This window comes from Perognathus longimembris, chromosome 10 (assembly GCF_023159225.1).
Source record: "Perognathus longimembris pacificus isolate PPM17 chromosome 10, ASM2315922v1, whole genome shotgun sequence".
In the NCBI taxonomy this organism is placed as follows: Eukaryota; Metazoa; Chordata; class Mammalia; order Rodentia; family Heteromyidae; genus Perognathus; species Perognathus longimembris.
The window spans coordinates 19,562,529-19,580,438 of record NC_063170.1 but is presented as its reverse complement, the minus strand read 5'-3'; the positions used below and the strand labels follow the sequence as shown (position 1 = coordinate 19,580,438).

General features: G+C 45.8%; 1 protein-coding gene across 1 annotated transcript in view; it reads right to left on the bottom strand.

The window, feature by feature from the left end:
* The window catches only part of Cnot1 (CCR4-NOT transcription complex subunit 1), an 87,230-nt gene extending 76,815 nt beyond the window's left edge, over nt 1-10,415 (bottom strand). Inside the window, 1 exon segment of the mRNA XM_048355468.1 lies at nt 10,263-10,415. The gene's annotated coding sequence lies outside the window, so the exon portion shown is untranslated.
* Nucleotides 10,416-17,910: the final 7,495 nt, after the last annotated feature.

The following is a 17,910-nucleotide window of genomic DNA, read 5'->3' as shown; positions in this document are numbered from 1 at the left end:
GTTAAAGCTGATTTGCACTAGCTATGGTGGCATGTACACTCAGGAAGCTATGACAGGAAAATCAAGAATTTGGAGCGAGCATGGGGTACAGAGCATAGCTCAGCCTCAAAAACAGCAACAATTGTTCTCTATATAAACTATGCACTTCAAAAAGCAATTTGTTCACTAATGCAGTGTAATCTTAACTTATTTACTAGTCATGTAAGGGTATTTTAACTATTTTACAAGAATTTATCATATCAATTTGTCATTAAATTTCAAACTTTCATTAAGTATTTGCAAATATTTCTTTTTAGAACACAGAGTTTGAGACATGAGAATCATATCAAGAATCAGAAAGAAACCAAGTTCTCAATCTAGAATCAACGAGTCAGAACCATCTTCTTAGTAGTATAAAAAAAAGTATTTAATATACTCAAGACTGCGAAAAGATAATAAGAAGCTGGATGCCAGTGGTTTACACCTGTAATCCGTCTGGAAGCTACAATGTGAAGATCATGGTTCAAAGCCAGCCTGGGCAGGAAAGTGTGAGATTCAATCTCCAATTAACCACCAAAGCTGCAAGAGGCCTGGTCGCTAAAGTGGTACACTAGCCTTGAGAGAAAAAGCTAAGGGACAGCACACCCAGGCCCTGAGTTCAAAGCCTCAATACATGAAATACATGAATACACATGAACGTGTGCACATGTGTGCACAGACTTGCACACACACAAGGTAATAGGGCCCAGGGATGCTTGGATTCAACCCTCAACACTACAAAATCAACTTATATGGACAGTAATTCCTGTTTGGACTAGATTGATAGCTATGGTTTTGGGAGATGGGTAACACGAGATAAAAGGCAAACCTGTAGAAGCTGGAAATGTGGCCTAGCATGCATGAAGCCCTGGGATTGATTCCTCAGCACCACATAAACAGAAAAAGCTGGAAGTGTGGCCCTGTGACTCAAGTGGTAAGAGTGCTAGCCTTGAGCAAAAAGAAACCAGGGATAGTGCTCAGGCCCTGAGTCCAAGCTCCAGGACTGGGGCTGGGGATATGGCCTAGTGGCAAGAGTGCCTGCCTCATATACATGAGGCCCTGGGTTCGATTCCCCAGCACCACACATACAGAAAATGGCCAGAAGTGGCGCTGTGGCTCATGTGGCAGAATGCCAGCCTTGAGCAAAAGGACAGTGCTCAGGCCCTGAGTCCAAGCCGCAGGACTGGCCAAAAAAAAAAAAAAAACAAGCTCCAGGACTGGAAGAAAGACGAAGACGAAAGAAAGAAAGAAAGAGAGAGAGAGAGAGAGAGAGAGAGAGAGAGGCAAACCTATATTTTGGGAGCTGGAGATATGGCTCACTGGTAAAGAAAGCACTTGCACAACAGGTCTGAGGCCTTGGGTTTGATACCCAGCACATACCCCCCCCCACCCCTGGCACCACCGCCACCGCCGCCGCCAACACACACACACACACACAATGTATTTGAAAAACATCATGTACAGCTCCAGATTATAGCACAATACAGTAATGTACAGGCAGGTAGGGAGCAACATGTACAGCTCCAGAAAGGGTGTGTGAAGTACTTTTTTGTACAGAGGAAAGTTATGTCTTAAACCATTGATTGACTTTAGGAGGCACTATAAGCACTAAAGAATTAAATGTATTCCTAAAATATTTTACTAGAATGTATACATACATTATTTGTAGCATAAAGAAATCTAATAACTAGGGGCTGGGAATGTGACTTAGTGGTAGAGTGCTTGCCTCACGTGCATGAAGCCTCAGTATCACATAAACAGAAAAAGTCAGAAGAGGCAATGTGGCTCAAGTGGTAGAGTGCTAGCCTTGAGCAAAAAGAAGCTCAAGGACAGTGCCCAGGCCCTGAGATCAAGCCCCAGGACTGGGGGGAAAAAAAAAATCTAAGAACTAGATGCTGAGTAAAAGGTAATAAATAATAGGAAACTATTGCAAAAAGAGAACAGGGACTAGAACTAGACATAAGGACAACTATTCTTCCCCCTGCAACACTAGGGATGAATCCCAGAGGCTCACAAATGTTGGGCAAGTGCTCTACCATCGAACTATATATACACCTTAGCCCCAAGTCAACTGTTTTTATTATGACAAACCAGGCACTATAATTTGCCCAAGCCTGTAAATACACAACACAGGATGAACTCTAAAACTATGGAGTCTGGGTGAGAAAAGACTCACACATACAAGTTTAACAGTTGTTAACAAATGTAGCACTGGGGTGGGAAATGTTTTGAATGATAATGGGGAGGCCTTGAAAATATCTATACCTTCCATTCAATTTTGTATCTACCTGCTATAAAACAACAGTCAATTTTTTTAAGTTAAAAGAATCTGTAGGGGCTGGGAATATGGCCTAGTGGCAAGAGCGCTTGCCTCCTATACATGAAGCTCTCGGTTCGATTCCCCAGCACCACATATATGGAAAACGGCCAGGAGGGGGCGCTGTGGCTCAGGTGGCAGAGTGCTAGCCTTGAGTGGGAAGAAGCCAGGGACAGTGCTCAGGCCCTGAGTCCAAGGCCCAGGACTGGAAAAAAAAAAAAAAAAGAATCTGTAACTCTTAATGAGAAGAGATAAAAATGGTAAAGAAACATATGAGGAAATGTTCAACATCCCTGGCAGTAAAGGAAATGCAAATAAAAACAACCCTGAGATACCACCTCACTCCAGTTAGAATGGCCTATACTCTGAACTCAGGAAACAACAAATGCTGGAGGGGGTGCGGGGAAAGAGGAACCCTTCTCCATTGTCGGTGGGAGTGCAAATTAGTACAACCACTTTGGAGAACAGTATGGAGGTTCCTCAAAAAGCTCAACATAGACATACCCTATGACCCAGCCATACCACTCCTAGGCATCTATCCTAAACAACAGGCCTCAAGATATCAAAAAGACATCTGCACTTCCATGTTTATCGCGGCACAATTCACAACAGCCAAAATATGGAAACAACCCAGATGCCCCTCTCCACAGATGAATGGTTCCAAAAAATATGGTACCTATACACAATGGAATGCTACATAGCGATTAGAAATGGTGAAATATTGGTATTTGCAGGGAAATGGTCAGAACTTAAACAAATAATGTTGAACGAGACAAGCTTAGAACACAGAAAACAAAGGGGCATGATCTCCTTGATATATGACTGTTAAGGTGGGGGGAGGAGGTGACAGTAGAGACCAGGTTTGCGAAACCAAAAACATCTTGTCAAATGATATTTCCCTCAGGTTTGGGTCAGTGACCCTACATTATGTAACTAAAGCCAAACAACTACTCAACATATAAAGGTCAAAAATAGACCTCTCAGTGGATCACAATAGCTCAAAAAGCGATGTATGTATGTTCATATAAGACAAGGATAAGCAAACTCTATTGTTGATGCTACATTTAAAGTCCTAAGTGAATTTCCTTTGGCGTAGGCCACGTGGATACTGTATTATGTTTTTGATACACTGTGTAATGTATATATGTCTAACTGATCTAGGGAAGGGAAAGAAAAGCAGGGTGTAAGATATCACAAGAAATGTACACACTGCCCTATTATGTAACTGTACCCCTTATGCATAACACCATGTCAAAAAAATTTTTTAATTAATTAAAAAATTCGGGCTGGGAATGTAGCAATAAGTATAGTGCTTGTCTAGTATGCATGAAGCCCTCCCTGGGTTCCATTCCTCAGCACCACATAAATAGAAAGGGCTGGGTAAGATATCACAAGAAATGTACACACTGACCTACTATGTAACTGTACCCTTTTTGCACAACACCTTGTCAAAAAATTTGTGTTCAATTAATAAATTTAAAAAAAAAAAGGGGGCTGGAAGTGGTGCTGTGACTCAAGAGGTAGAGTGCTAGCTTTGAGCAAAAGGAAGTCAGGAACAGTGCTCAAGCCCCGAGTCCAAGCCCCAGGACTGGGAAAAAAAAAAAAAATATATATATATATATATATATATATATATATATATATAGTGCATATATATAGTGCCAGCTGGAAATGTGGCTTAGTGGTAGAGTGGCTTGCCTAGCAGTCATAAAGCCATGGGTTTGGTTCCTCAGTATTACATAAACAGAAAAAGCTGGAAGTCCAGGCTGGGAATATGGCCTAGTGGCAAGAGTGCTTGCCTAGGTTCGATTCCCCAGCACCACATATATAGAAAACGGCCAGAGTGGCGCTGTGGCTCAAGTGGCAGAGTGCTAACCTTGAGCAAAAAGAAGCCAGGGACAGTGCTCAGGCCCTGAGTCCAAGCCCAGGAGTGGCAAAAAAAAAAAAAAAAAAAAAAAAAAGCTGGAAGTGATACTGTGGCTCAAAGCACTGCTAGCCCTGAGCCCAGAGAGGCTGGGGAACAGAGCCCAGGCACTGAGTTCAAGCCCAGGACTGGCAAAACAAAAAATAAACAAATACAGACAGACGAGCAGACAGTGCCAGGCACCAGTAGCTCATCCCTGTAATCCTAATTACACATGAGGTTAAGATCTGAGGATTGGACTGGGAATATGGCCTAGTAGCAGAGTGCTTGCCTTGTATACATGAAGCCCTGGGTTCGATTCCCTAGCACCACATATATAGAAAACGGCCAGAAGTGGTGGTGTGGCTCAAGTGGCAGAGTGCTAGCCTTGAGCAAAGAGAAGCCAGGGACAGTGCTCAGGCCCTGAGTCCAAGGCCTGGGACTGGCCAAAAAGAAAAGATCTGAGGACTGCATTTCAGAACCAGCCCAAGCAAGAAAATCCATGAGACTTGCATCTCCAATTAACCACCAGAAAACCAGAAGTTGAGTTGTGGCTCAAAATGATAGAGCACTATCCTTGAGCAGAAACACTCAGGGACAGAACCCAGGCCCTGAGTTCAAGGCCAGGTATGTGTTTGTGCGAGTGCACACACACACACCACACACCAAAAGCAAAATGTGTTTTTAACCCCTTTATACACTTAGTCCAACATCACCAGAATAATTCTCATTCAGGTTTATGTGTGTGGTGGTGGTGGTAGTGATGGGGTGTTGTGGTTTGGTTGGGTGTTTTTTTTATTGATACATGGTCTTGTAGTCTAGCCAAGGCAAGCCTCAAACTCAAAATCTTCTGCCTCAGACTCCAGAATGGGATTATGTTACCATACCCTACCTTTCTCCTACAACTTAGTATCGCAGTCAACATTTTAGGAGTTTCATTCTAATAACTCTAACAAAATTAGCCAAGACATATCCTAGGGCCTGGGAATATGGCCTAGTGGCAAGAGTGCTTGCCTCATATACATGAGGCCCTGGGTTCAATTCCTCAGCACCACATACACAGAAAATGGCCAGAAGTGGCGCTGTGGCTCAAGTTGCAGAATGCTAGCCTTGAGCAAAAAAGAAGCCAGGTATAGTGTTCAGGCCCTGAGTTCAAGGCCCAGAACTGGCATGCATAAATAGATAGATAGATAGATAGATAGATAGATAGATAGATAGATAGATAGATGTGCCATGTCCTAGAAGCTTTGAAGTTTTGTTTTTGTTGGTCCTGGGCCTTGAACTCTGGGTCTGGGCACTGTCCCTGAGCACCTTTTGCTCAAGGCTAGTACTCTACCACTTGAGCCCCAGCACCATTTTGGTTTTTTCTGCAATTTAATTGGAGATGTGAGTCTCACAAACTTTCCTGCCAGGGCTGGCTTTGAACTGCAATCCTCAAATCTCAGCCTCCTAAGACATGTGCCATGGCACCCTGCTCCTAGAATTTTTTTTTTTTTTTTTTTTTTTTTTTTTTTGCCAGTCCTGGGCCTTGGACTCAGGGCCTGAGCACTGTCCCTGGCTTCTTTTTGCTCAAGGCTAGCACTCTGCCACTTGAGCCACAGCGCCGCTTCTGGCCGTTTTCTGTATATGTGGTGCTGGGGAATCGAACCTAGGGCCTCGTGTATCAGAGGCAGGCACTCTTGCCACTAGGCTATATCCCCAGCCCTGCTCCTAGAATTTTAATACTGAGTTTCCCAAAATGAAAGACCTAAGTGTTTTCTTTTTTAATTTTTGTCATCCTAGCTACTTAGGAGGTAGTTGGAGGCCAGGACAAGTCCAAGATTTTTTTTTCTTTTTTTTTTTTTTTTTGGGGGGGGGTAGCTGTGTAGCTGTAACTCTGAGCCTGGGTACTGACCCTGAGCTTTCTTCACTCGAGGCTGCCAATCTACCACTTTGAGCCACAGTGCCACTTTTGGAGTTAAGAGTCTCACGGGCTTTCCTGCCCAGGGTTGGCTTTGAACTGTGTGGTCCTCAGATCTCAGACTCCTAAGTATCTAGGATTGCAGGTATGAGCCATCAGCATGCCCAACTTCTGTGAGCTGCTCATCTCTAACCATCAAAAGGCTAAAAGTGGGAGCTGTGGTCCAAGTGGTAGAGCACTAGCCTTCAGCTTTTAGCCCAGGGATAGCCTGGCTCAAGTGGCTCACACTTTTAGTCCCAGCTACTCAGGAGGCTGAGATATGAGGATATCAGCTGGAAGCCAGCCCAGGCAGGAAAGTGTGTGTGACTATATACCTCCAATTAACTATGTAAAAAGCTAGAAATGGAGCGGTGGCTCAAGTGGTGAAGAGAGCCAGCCTTGAGCAAAAACAAAACAAAACAAAACCTCAATTATTTGTTCAAATACTTCACTCTAAAAACTGTAGCTGAGGGGCTGGGTGTATGGCTACAAAGAGAGAAGAGTGCTTGCCTAGCATGTATGGAGCCCTGGGTTGGATTCCTCAGTACCACATAAACAGAAAAAGCCAGAAGTGGTGCTGTAGCAAAAGAAGCTCAGGGATAATGCTCAGGCCCAAGCCGCAGGACTGGCAAAAAAAAAAAAAAAAAGATACTAGCTGGGCACCAGTAGCTGACACCTGTAATCCCAGCTACTCAGGAGCCTGAAATCTGTGGATTGTGGTTCGAAGCCAGCCCAGGCAGCAAAGTCTTTAAGATTCTTATCTCTGATTAGCCACAAAAAGCCACAAAAAGCAAGTAGTAGAGTGCTAGCCTTGAGCACAAGCTCAAGGACAGAGACCAGTCCCTTATTTCAAGCCCCAGGACTGGTGGCAGAAGAAAGACCACACAGGTTTTGAACCCTAAAAATTGTGGCTTTGAAACATGATTCTTAAAAATTGCATGCACAAAGAAAGGATATTGCTGGCTTTTCTTTATCTTAAAATAAGACTCATTGGAATGTCATGCTGGCAAGAAGTTTACTTAGCTGGTCATTTTGTCACACAGTGACAGCATTTTAGGCCTGGCATAGCATGGTTACTAGCCATGCAATACCAGCACTTGAAAAGCTGAGGCTGGGAATACGCCCTAGTGGTAGAGTGCTTACCTTGTATACATGAAGCCCTGGGTTCCATTCCTCAGCACCACATATATAGAAAAAGCTGGAAGTGATGCTATGGCTTAAGTGGTAGAGTGCCGCCCTTGAGCAAAAAAAGCCAGGGACCGTGCTCAGACTCGAGTTCAAGCCCCAGCACTGGCAAAAAAAAAAAAAAAGCTGAGGCAGACTACAAATTTGAGGACAGCAACAGTTTTTCTTAAAAAGGCCGGATGCCCTACTCAGGAGGATTGGAGGTTCAAAGCCAACCCAGACATAAAAGTCTGTTAACTAATTAACCAGCAAAATAAAATGCCTAATCAGAGGGGTGGCTCAAGTGATAGGGCACCCAGCCACCAGCAAGAAAACCAAGCAAAAATCCAAGGGCCCCCAGCTCAAGCCCTGGTACTGACACACCAAAAAAACAACCAAACCACTTCTGGTTATAATCTCAGGTAAGGAACTACTTTTAGGTATTAAAGGTCAGGTTTTTGTGTCTTGTTCGGAGACTTGTCAAGTTTCCACCAAAACATTTAAGACAGAAACTTTGGGTCTTTTTGTTGAAAGGGGGCCAACCAGAATATCACTCCTTTCCTTAAGTTTAGCAACATGCTACCATTACCGTAGCATTATGAAAGCACCACTATCCACCTAAGAGTCCAGGTATCATCAACCCATTTTTGTCTTTAGACAATGTAACAAATTGTTTCCTAAAGTATCATTATTTAAACTGTTACTATACATCCTTTTATTTGGAAGAGGAGGGGTTACTGGGAATTAATCCACAGTCTCCTCTCACACACTAGGTGAGTGCTCTATCACTTGAGACACACCCACAGCCTTTTTGTTTTTACTGTTTTTGAGCTAGGTTCTAGGTAGGTAACTTTACCCTAGGTTGGTAATATTCCAATTTCAGCCTCCAGAGAAGCGCCTTCTTCCAAGATTGTTACCATACATGTATCTTATTAACTCCTAAATACTATGCTACCAATCTTTCAAAGAGCAGAAATTCCAACTTGGACCAAAGATTAGTCCCTCTACAAAAATAAGTTTGTGCTAGGCACCAGTGGCTCATGCCTATAACTATAATCCTTCTCTGGAGGCTGAAATCTCTAAGGTCCACAGTTGAAAGCCAACCCAGGCAGGAAAATCCCTGAGATCCTTAACTCTGATTAACTGCCAGAAAACCAAAAGTGGCACTGTGGCTCAAGTGGTAGAGTGCTAGCCTTGAACTGAAGAACTCAGGGACAGCCCCCAGGCCCAGAGTTAAACTCCACAACTGACAAAATAAATAAATTTGTTCTTAACCTGTTTCACCCACTTCTCAGCATCTTGTATCCACTCTCCATTTTCTTAACTGTCACGTGTTCCTATTGCAAAGGCAATATCTTTCGAGAAATGCTCAGAATTGTCTTTCGAAAAAGGGTGCTTATTTTGTTTTGTTTTTTTTTAAAGCTGGGAGCTGGTGGCTCATGTCTGTAATCCTAGCTATTCGGCAGGCTGAGATGTAGGGATGACGGCTCGAAGCCAGCCTCAGCAGAAAAGTCTGAGACTCTTATCTCCAATTAACCACCAGAAAAAAAAAAAAAGAAGTGTAGCTGTGGCTCAAAGTGGAGCGCTAGTCTTGAGCACAAGAGTTCTGGGACAGTGCAGAGGCCCTAAGTTTAAGTCCCCCATGACAGACTAAAAAAACCCCACAAAACTCCTATGTAGTCATCAAAGATCCAACTATAGAGATACAAGTAGGAAGATGTAAGTACTGTTTTCAAGAACAAAATACTTTTTTTAACAAGTCTAAGATGGGTGACACTAGTACAGGAATTGCCTAGTATGCACTGGAGATCTTAGGTAGGTTGATGCCTGAGGGGGAGAGGGGAGGGGAAGATAACGACTTTGTGATTAGCTGACTTTGGGGGTGGGGGAAGAGTTGACTTCTCAGAAAGTCTAAAACACAACAGCATTTTCTTTAAACCCATAGAGCTCATTCCTCATCCATGACCACAGGTGGGTGGGTGGGTGGCTTCTGCTGAGCAGGTGGGACTGCAAAAACACACGTTGTGTGGTCTGGTATTAAACAAACTCGAAAGACCTGCAAGCCAACCTCAAGGCCTACAAGTGCTCTCAGCTCACGAAGGAAGGGACACTCGTCCCGGTGTGAACAGAACCACCACCACCACACCTACACCAAGCCGGAGGGGGGAGGGCGGCGAGGGGGGAGACTCGCAGGCCACTTCGGAGAAAGTGAGCGCCGGCCTGCGCCTGTGAGACAAACAAAAACAAACAAACAAACAACAACCCCCCCCCCCAAAAAAAAAACCTGTGGCCAAAACTGACGGGTTAGTGTTGAGTCTCGCGCGCCCCTCCCACTGGCGGGCGGACGACAGGGAGGCTGACAACGCGCGGGGACTCACCCGGGGGTGAGCGGCAGTTCCCCGTACCTGGAAAAGCTCCGGGGTCCGCACCAACTCCCTCTCCTCGGCGGTCCCCTCCCCCCACCCCGGCCGAGCGCGGCAGCTAGGCCTCGGGAGTCAGTGCCCACGGCGCCCATTCGAGAGCCCCGAGGAGAAACAGTTGAGGCGCTCGTGAGACCGCGGGAGGCTGCAGCCCGCGCGGTGCGGCGGCGCCCAGCCTCCCGAACCGCCACGGCCGCCGCCGTCCTCCTCCAAAAGCCGCCAGGCCCCGGACGGGCGCCAACCGCGGGGCTCACCCGCTCTCGGCGCTCCGCTCTCCTGAAAGCTCCGCACCGGCCTCCTCCGGGCGCAGGGCCCCTCACGAGCCGCGAAGACGGAGCCGGCCTCTCCCGCCTTGCTCTACTTCCCTGTCCCAGCTGCCCCTCGGTACCCCGAAGCTCTGAGAAACGCTCCCAATGGCCCCGGCTCAAACCCCCGACCCTTCTCTCACTCGCACTCGCGTTCCGAGGCTGACACCACCAACAAGCCCCCAGCCCCACTGACCTCAGGCAGTTCCGGCTGCGCTGGACACAGGGAAACTCCTGGGTCCTTCGGACTCCGGTTCTCCACGACCCCCCTCTTCGGTTAACTCCGCTTGTTTCTCTACAAAATGGCGCCGGAGGTCGCGCGCTCACGTCGCGGCCTTTCCCCTCCCCATTCCCATTTCACCATTCGCTGCCTGGCCGAGGAGGGTTGGCCCCAGCACCAGCCAATGGCCACACACCACCCTCGACGCCTGGCCAATCACTGGCAGGCGCCCGCGGATTTCAGCCAATCACACACCAGCGCCCGCAGAAGTCGAGGAAGAAACCAGGCTCCCGCTAGCAACTACCAATCCGAGCTCCAATTTGGCGGGCTTTGCCCAATGGTCTCTCACCGGCCCCGCGGGACCTGAGTCGGACCCCGGCGCGCCGGCGCAAAAGGCGAGGACCAATGGGGAAACGCCGTTAACTTCGATTCGGGGCTTTAGGACTCGAAGTCTCCGGCCAATGGGGGCCAGACACTGCTTCTGAGAAACAATAAAACCGAGACGGGAGTCCGTAACGCCTCGTCAGCCTGTGCGGAAACTGCTTTCGGTTAGGATGAGGCAGGTTCCCTCCACTTTCTTCCGTCTTCCGGTGTGCTGCGGGGATCCCCAGTGGAAACACTCCTCCCCTCGAGCGCTCACAGCCGGAAAACTAACCCAGCGCCGAACTACAGTTGGAGAGTCTTTGCATCTTGGGATATGTAGTCTTACATCCTGCCCATTTCGGTCGCAAAAGAAATGCGTAGCCTTTGTCATTACTTTGCGACCTTGAGAAGCAGTGCATGATGGGAAATGTAGTCTCCCAGGCGCACACCTGGTTCTCGCTTGCCTTTTTCGAATCAAAGGAACTTCCTCTTCTACATCTGCTTGTTGAAAGGGGTATGATTTGCAGAAAGATAGAAATTAAAGTTATCTTCCTGGCTTATCTTCCGGAAAGTAATAAAAAAAAGAGCACCAGTGCGCAGTATAAAAGGCAGGACACGTTATCTATAGTAGAGTAGTTTATAAGATTTTATGGTCACAACTTTTCCCAAAATAGATTTTATTTTAAAAAGAAAAGAGTTTACTGAATAGATTTTACTTCAAAAAGAAGAACGAGCCTAACTTTTTACCAATTATCCTCAGGCCAGGCTCATTAACTTGTCTCCTGGCTGTCTGCCTTTGTTCCTAAAAATATTTTCTTTGTTGTTGTCTCTCCTCTTCAGCTTAGGCAGAGCTCGAGGCTAGTGCTCTACCACTACAGCCACACCACCACTTCCCGCTTTTGGAGTAGTTTATTGGAGATAAGAATCTCACAGACGACTGGGAATGTAGCTTCCCAGTGGAGTGTTTGCCTATCATGCCAAGGAAGCCCTGGGTTCCATTCCTCAGCACCACATAAACAGAAAAGGCAAGAAGTGGTGCTGTGGCTCAAGTGGTAGAGTGCTAGCCTTGAACAAAAAGAAGCCTGGCCCTGAGAGTCTCACAGACTTTCCTGCTGGGGTTGGCTTCAAACTGCCATGATCAGATCTCAGCCTCCTGAGTAGCTAGGATTACAAGTGTGAGCCACCATCACCCAGTTAATTGTTTTTCTTTTTTTAAGGGCTTGAGTACTTTAACATAACTCATGATAATGATGTTCACCTGTAACTGCAGGTGAACAAGTAACTGCAGGAAGTTGGAACAGGTTGATGGGGAGTTCTAAGGAGCTGGAGATATAGTTCAATAGTAGAGTGCTTTGCCTAGTTATGTGCAAGGGGCTTGGGTTCAATACATAGCAATACCCATATACACACAGTTCCACATCAGCCTTGTCTACAGAGAGACCCTGTGTCTGATGAAAGAAAAGCACCCCAAATTAGTATCATACAGTATTTGTCTTTTTCTGACTGGCTTGTTTCACTTAGCATAATTCCTTTAAAATGTTGCCTTTTTTGTATGCTGGTTCTGGGGCTTGAACTCACAGCCTGGACACTGTCCCTAAGCTTTTTCACTCAAGGCTTGCGTTCCACTATTTGAGCCACAGGACCAATTCCAGCTTTTTGCTGGTTAGAGATTAGAGTTTCATGGACTTTCCTGCCTGGATTGGTTTTGAACCATGATCCACAGAGTTCAGCCTCCAATTAGTAGGTAGGGCTATAGGCATGACTCACCAACACCTGGCTTAAAATGCTTTTTGATGCCTACCTTTCCTTGGAGATAGAAGTCTTTGAGCAAGCATTCAGTGTGTGCAAAGAATTCAATGTGAGCACTGTGTTCTCAACTAGCTACATGAAAGGCACCCCACAAATAGTAAAGACAACTGCTTCAGTCTTGCAGATAGGTGTATTCCAGCATCTAACAGTGACTGATACAGGAGAGGCATGTCAGCAAGTAACTATTTTAAAAGTGCTCCTTTGACAGTACATGCATGGAATTAGAATGACACAGACATGAAAGAATGGCCCTGTGACAGATCAGAGGGGCCAATCTCTCCCTGGAGTAGTGGGGCAGTAGGTAATTATTGTTAGAGCACTGAACACTGTTAAGAACTGTTAAATCACTGCTCTACTGTAAGCACTACTTTTAATGTTTATCTTCCTGTAAATAAGATAAGATGTTGACTCACTGACAGACTTCTCCCGTACCCTAGCTGCTTTGAGCAAAGAATTGCCCCCATGCCAATGCCAGCTGCTTTGAACATTCCACACACATCTTGAGGAAGCTACAACCAACCACAGCAGCAACTCTGGCTCCTGAGGGCACTGTCTCAGCAAACAGCTTGTTTTTGACATCAGAAGCCTTGGCATGTTGTAAATGACTCTGCAGCCATTTCTACCCAGACCATAGAAGGAGCAGTTCCCTTGGTGGCCCAGTGGAAGACATGTACCTGGTATGAGCACAGTCCTTCATTTGCACGAGAGGACTGCCATGTATAGACACTCTCATCACACACCCTTTCTGGCCATTTGGGCTGGCAATTTCAGCTCACTTTATATGTCAGCCAGGAGACAGCCCTCCAGTGATGCACAATCAGCCCAATACAAGTCTTGTTATATACACCAATCCCTTGGAAAGATACTGAGAAGCCACATTTTGAGAGGTCATATTGGGAGTCTTTGTGGACTCCAGTCCCAAGGACTTGCAGCCCTGAATGTAGCTAGCACAAAGCTTATAAAGGCAAAAAACCCCACAAGATTGGGGTGGGGACTCAAGCCTAACAAAAGGGTTTTACTAAGCAAAGCAAACCATCCGGGGTGAGAACTTTCCTGGGGCTAAACAACATGACACATGTGCAATTCAAAGAATGGCCTATTTTAACTCTAGGCTTTTCAGAAGTGGGTGAAAAGCCCCCACCACCTACCAAGGGGTCAGGATGGCAGAGAGGGCTAGACCATGATGGCGGCGAGGACTAGACCATGTTACTTCGATCCAGTATCCTTATTTCAGCCCTTTCTTGCCTATTTTTGATCTCCATCATTAGAGTGGGTTAAGCTGGTAACATGAAGTAAAGAGAAGAGGCAGCAGCAGTTACCAGTCCCATGGGTGGCAGTGACAGCATCAGAGGCAGCCACTGCCTGGTAGCAGTAGCAACAATGGTGGCAGCCAGGGTAAGTGACAGAGGGCAGAGACAACCAGACATGGCAGAAATAGAGAGCAAGGGATGGTGGAGAGCTAGGATGAAGAAAAGAGGGGGAGGGGGGTTTAAAGGCCAGAAAGAAACTGCAGGGTTCTTGGCTGGGAATATGGGGCCTAGTGGTAGAGTGCTTGCCTCGTATGCATGAAGCCCTGGGTTCGATTCCTCAGCACCACATATATAGAAAAAGCCAGAAGAGGCGCTGTGGCTCAAGTGGTAGAGTGCTAGCCTTGAGCAAAAAGAAGCCAGGCTCAGGCCCTGAGTTCAAGCCCCAGGACTGGCAAACAAAAACAAAATTAAAAAGAGAAACTGAAGGGTTCTTACACTAGCTGCTACTGTCAAAGGCTACAGATACAGACATTCAAGGCCCTAGAGCTATAACATTTGTGGCTGTAGAGTGACGGGTGCTAGCACTGGAGGCCCAATAAGAGCTATAACACTTAAAAGACATCTCCTACTACTGTTCCTTGTCATCTTCTGCCACCCATAAAGGATTACAAAAACCACCAAGAGGGCTGGGGTATAGCCTAGTGGCAAGAGTGCCTGCCTCGGATACACGAGGCCCTAGGTTCGATTCCCCAGCACCACATATACAGAAAACGGCCAGAAGCGGCGCTGTGGCTCAAGTGGCAGAGTGCTAGCCTTGAGCGGGAAGAAGCCAGGGACAGTGCTCAGGCCCTGAGTCCAAGGCCCAGGACTGGCCAAAAAAAAAAAAAAAAAAAAAACCACCAAGAGCCCAAAATGCCTAGAATGGAAAAGCTCATCGCCTACCCATGATTTCTAACTAGGTAAAGCAAAAGGACATCAACCAGCTGATTGGTCATAGCCCCTGTATAAGGATGATACACAAATCTGTGAAATGTTCCATACTAAAATAAAATTAAAGGGCCTGTGAATGTGGCTTAGTGGTAGAGTTCTTGCCTAGCATGCATGAAGCCCTGGGTTCAATTCCTCAGTACCACATAAACAGAAAAAGCCGGAAGTGGTGCTGTGGCTCAAGTGGTAGAGTGCTAGCCTTGAGCAAAAGAAGCTCAGGGGATGCCCTGAGTTCAAGCCCCAGGGCTGGCCAAAAATAAATAAATAAAAATAAAAGTTGAAAAAACAAGAAGAGGAGGAGAGAGAACTATTCTGTTCAAGGTACATGGTATGTATATACAAAAAACCCTTCTACAACTAATTGTGCTAACAAGTGACAGGGGGGAAAAACCCCACAGGCACATATTAAAAAACAACAACAACAACAGAGGAGGAACAGAGGAGGCTGAAAAACCTGTGTCAAAAGGTAAAATTAGGGCAGAATGCCAGTGGTAAATGCCTGTAATCCTACTTATTCAAGAGCTTGAGATCCGAGGATCACAGTTCAAAATCAGCCCAGATAGAAAAATCTGTGAGTGTGTGTGTGTGTATGTGTGTGTGTGTGTGTGTGTGTGTGTGTGCAGGAAAAGGAGGTTTATTGGAGAAGCCATGTCTCACCAGGAAGAGGGGGTAATATGGCACCTTCCTTTATCCTGGTGGAAGCTCTGTGATATTCTTATCTCCAATTAATCCCTAAAAAAAATCTAGAAGTGGAGCTGTGGCTTTAAGTGGTAGAGTGCTAGCCTTGAGCAAAAAAGCTCTGGGATAGTTTGAGCCCCAGGACCAATACACACACAGACACACAGACACACACACAGACAGACACAGACACACACAGACACACACACACACACACATCGCAAAATTACTCAAGTGGTGACTCATACTTATAATTCCATCACTAGCAATGCAGAGATAGGAGCACACATTGGAGACCAGCCTGGGCTACAGAGTAAATACTGGAAGGAAGGGAGGGAGAGAAGGAAAGGAGAAAGAAAGAAGGAAGAAAATATACAAGATTGGAGTTTCTTACTGCACTACATTCTAAAATTACATGTTTTGTATTTTTACACACAAGTTCTGGGATTACAGGATTAAAGATATGAACCCTCACCACATATGGCAGTGTGTGTGTGTGTGTGTGTGTGTGTGTGTGTGTGTGTGTGTGTAAAAGAGAATAAGAATAGCAAAATCCTCAAACAAGCAAGTTTTATCAGGCCTAAGTTCCCTCTGCTTTAACTTTTCCAAAAGTAACTTTGAACCAGTCTGGTTTTCGTTCTGCTTCTGCTTTCCTCAGACCACTTTGTCTATAAAACCAACTTCCTCTGCTCGGTTCATCAGAATACTTACTCTATTTTACAGGCCAAGGTGTTAACCTCATTCTAGAACTGATAATAAAAGTCAAGTAAGATATTTAAACTAGGGGGGTGTGGATCTTTACAACTGTAATCTCTGAACTCCTGTTGAATCCTGAGAGGGATTGAGTGTTTGAGAACAGCCTGGATTATTACATATGAGAGCCTGTCACATGAGAGGGGGGAGAGGAGGAGAGAAGGGTAAGAGGAGAGAGGGAAAGAGGAGGGGGAGAGGAAAAGAGGGAAGAGAAAAGGGAAAGAAGAGGGAACGGAGGAATGGGAAAGAGACTCATTGAAGTCAACAATCTAAGATCGACTCTAATTCTATAGCTAGTTTTAGTTTCAGATTTCAATCCCCAAAAATGAGAAGTTGTAATGAAATTGAGTTGCTTTTCACCCCGCTTCAGCTTATCTTTGACAGGAAGATGATTTGCTGTTTTAACAGACTGCTCTAGGAGACTCCTATGCCCACTGCTAGCCCCCTTCTCTGGAGCTATGCCAAAATCACTCCTAGGATTTGAGGTGCTATAGAGACTCAGCTAAGTACCTGCAAGATTTGCACAATTACCACTCTGGAGATCAAAGTGTTCAACTGTGTGTCAGAAGGCTGGGTGGCTCCAATCCCTAGTAGAGAGCTGAAAGACTCAGAATGTTTATATTGGGGTAGTGGAGATTACCACTTCTAGAAGACAGTTGGAAATCGCACCCAGACAAGCTGGTTTACTAGAGGCCTTCATAGTAAAGGGTCCACTGAATCACCTTCTAGCTTAGCAATCCTGAGTGTCAGGATTCAATCATATTTAGAAATTAGGTATTTTCTTTTGAAAGCTAGCTTTTTTTTTTTTTTGCCAGTCCTGGGCCTTGGACTCAGGGCCTCAGCACTGTCCCTGGCTTCTTTCTGCTCAAGGCTAGCACTCTACCACTTGAGCCACAGAGCCACCCACTTCTGGCCATTTTCTATATATGTGGTACTGGGGAATCCAACCCAGGGCTTCATGTATACAAGGCAAGCACTCTTGCCACTAGGCCATATTCCCAGCCCCAAAAGGTAGCTCTTAATCCCTCATCTGGCCCCTTTTCTCAACCTTCTTTCAGCCCTTCAAGCTCCAATTAACCACAAGTCCCGGAGCGAGAGGAGGAATTTTTACAAAACTTCCCCAGGATGGCCTAGAGAGAGAAATGTAAGTGCCAGAAAACAAAAGCCTTATCTTTTCCAGATTAGGGAGTAAGCAAAACACACTTACAGGACTGAATTTTGAGGCTTTGAGGTTTCTGTAAACTGTGTTACGAAATGTGGGAAGATGATCCTGGCACCTGTGGCTCAGGGCTCTAATCCCAGCTACTCAGGGGGCTGAGATATGAGGATTGCAGTTCAAAGCCATCCTGGGCAGAAAAGTTTGTGAAACTCTTATCTCCAAGGAACCACAAAAAGCCAGAAGCAGAGCTGTATCTCAAATGGCAGAGCAGGGGCTGGGGATATGGCCTAGTGGCAAGAGTGCTTGCCTCATATACATGAGGCCCTAGGTTCGATTCCCCAGCACCACATATACAGAAAATGGCCAGAAGTGGCGCTGTGGCTCAAGTGGTAGAGTGCTAGCCTTGAGCAAGAAGAAGCCAGGGACAGTGCTCAGGCCCTGAGTCCATGACCCAGGACTGGCCAAAAAAAAAAAAAAAAAAAAAAAAAAATGGCAGAGCACTAGCCCAAGTAAAAGAGCTCAGGGACAGTGCCCAGGCCCAGAATTCAATCCCCAGGACTGACAAAATAAAAAAAAATATATCTAAAATTTCAAAATAAAAAAGTGGGAGGAAGGGTGGAAAGGG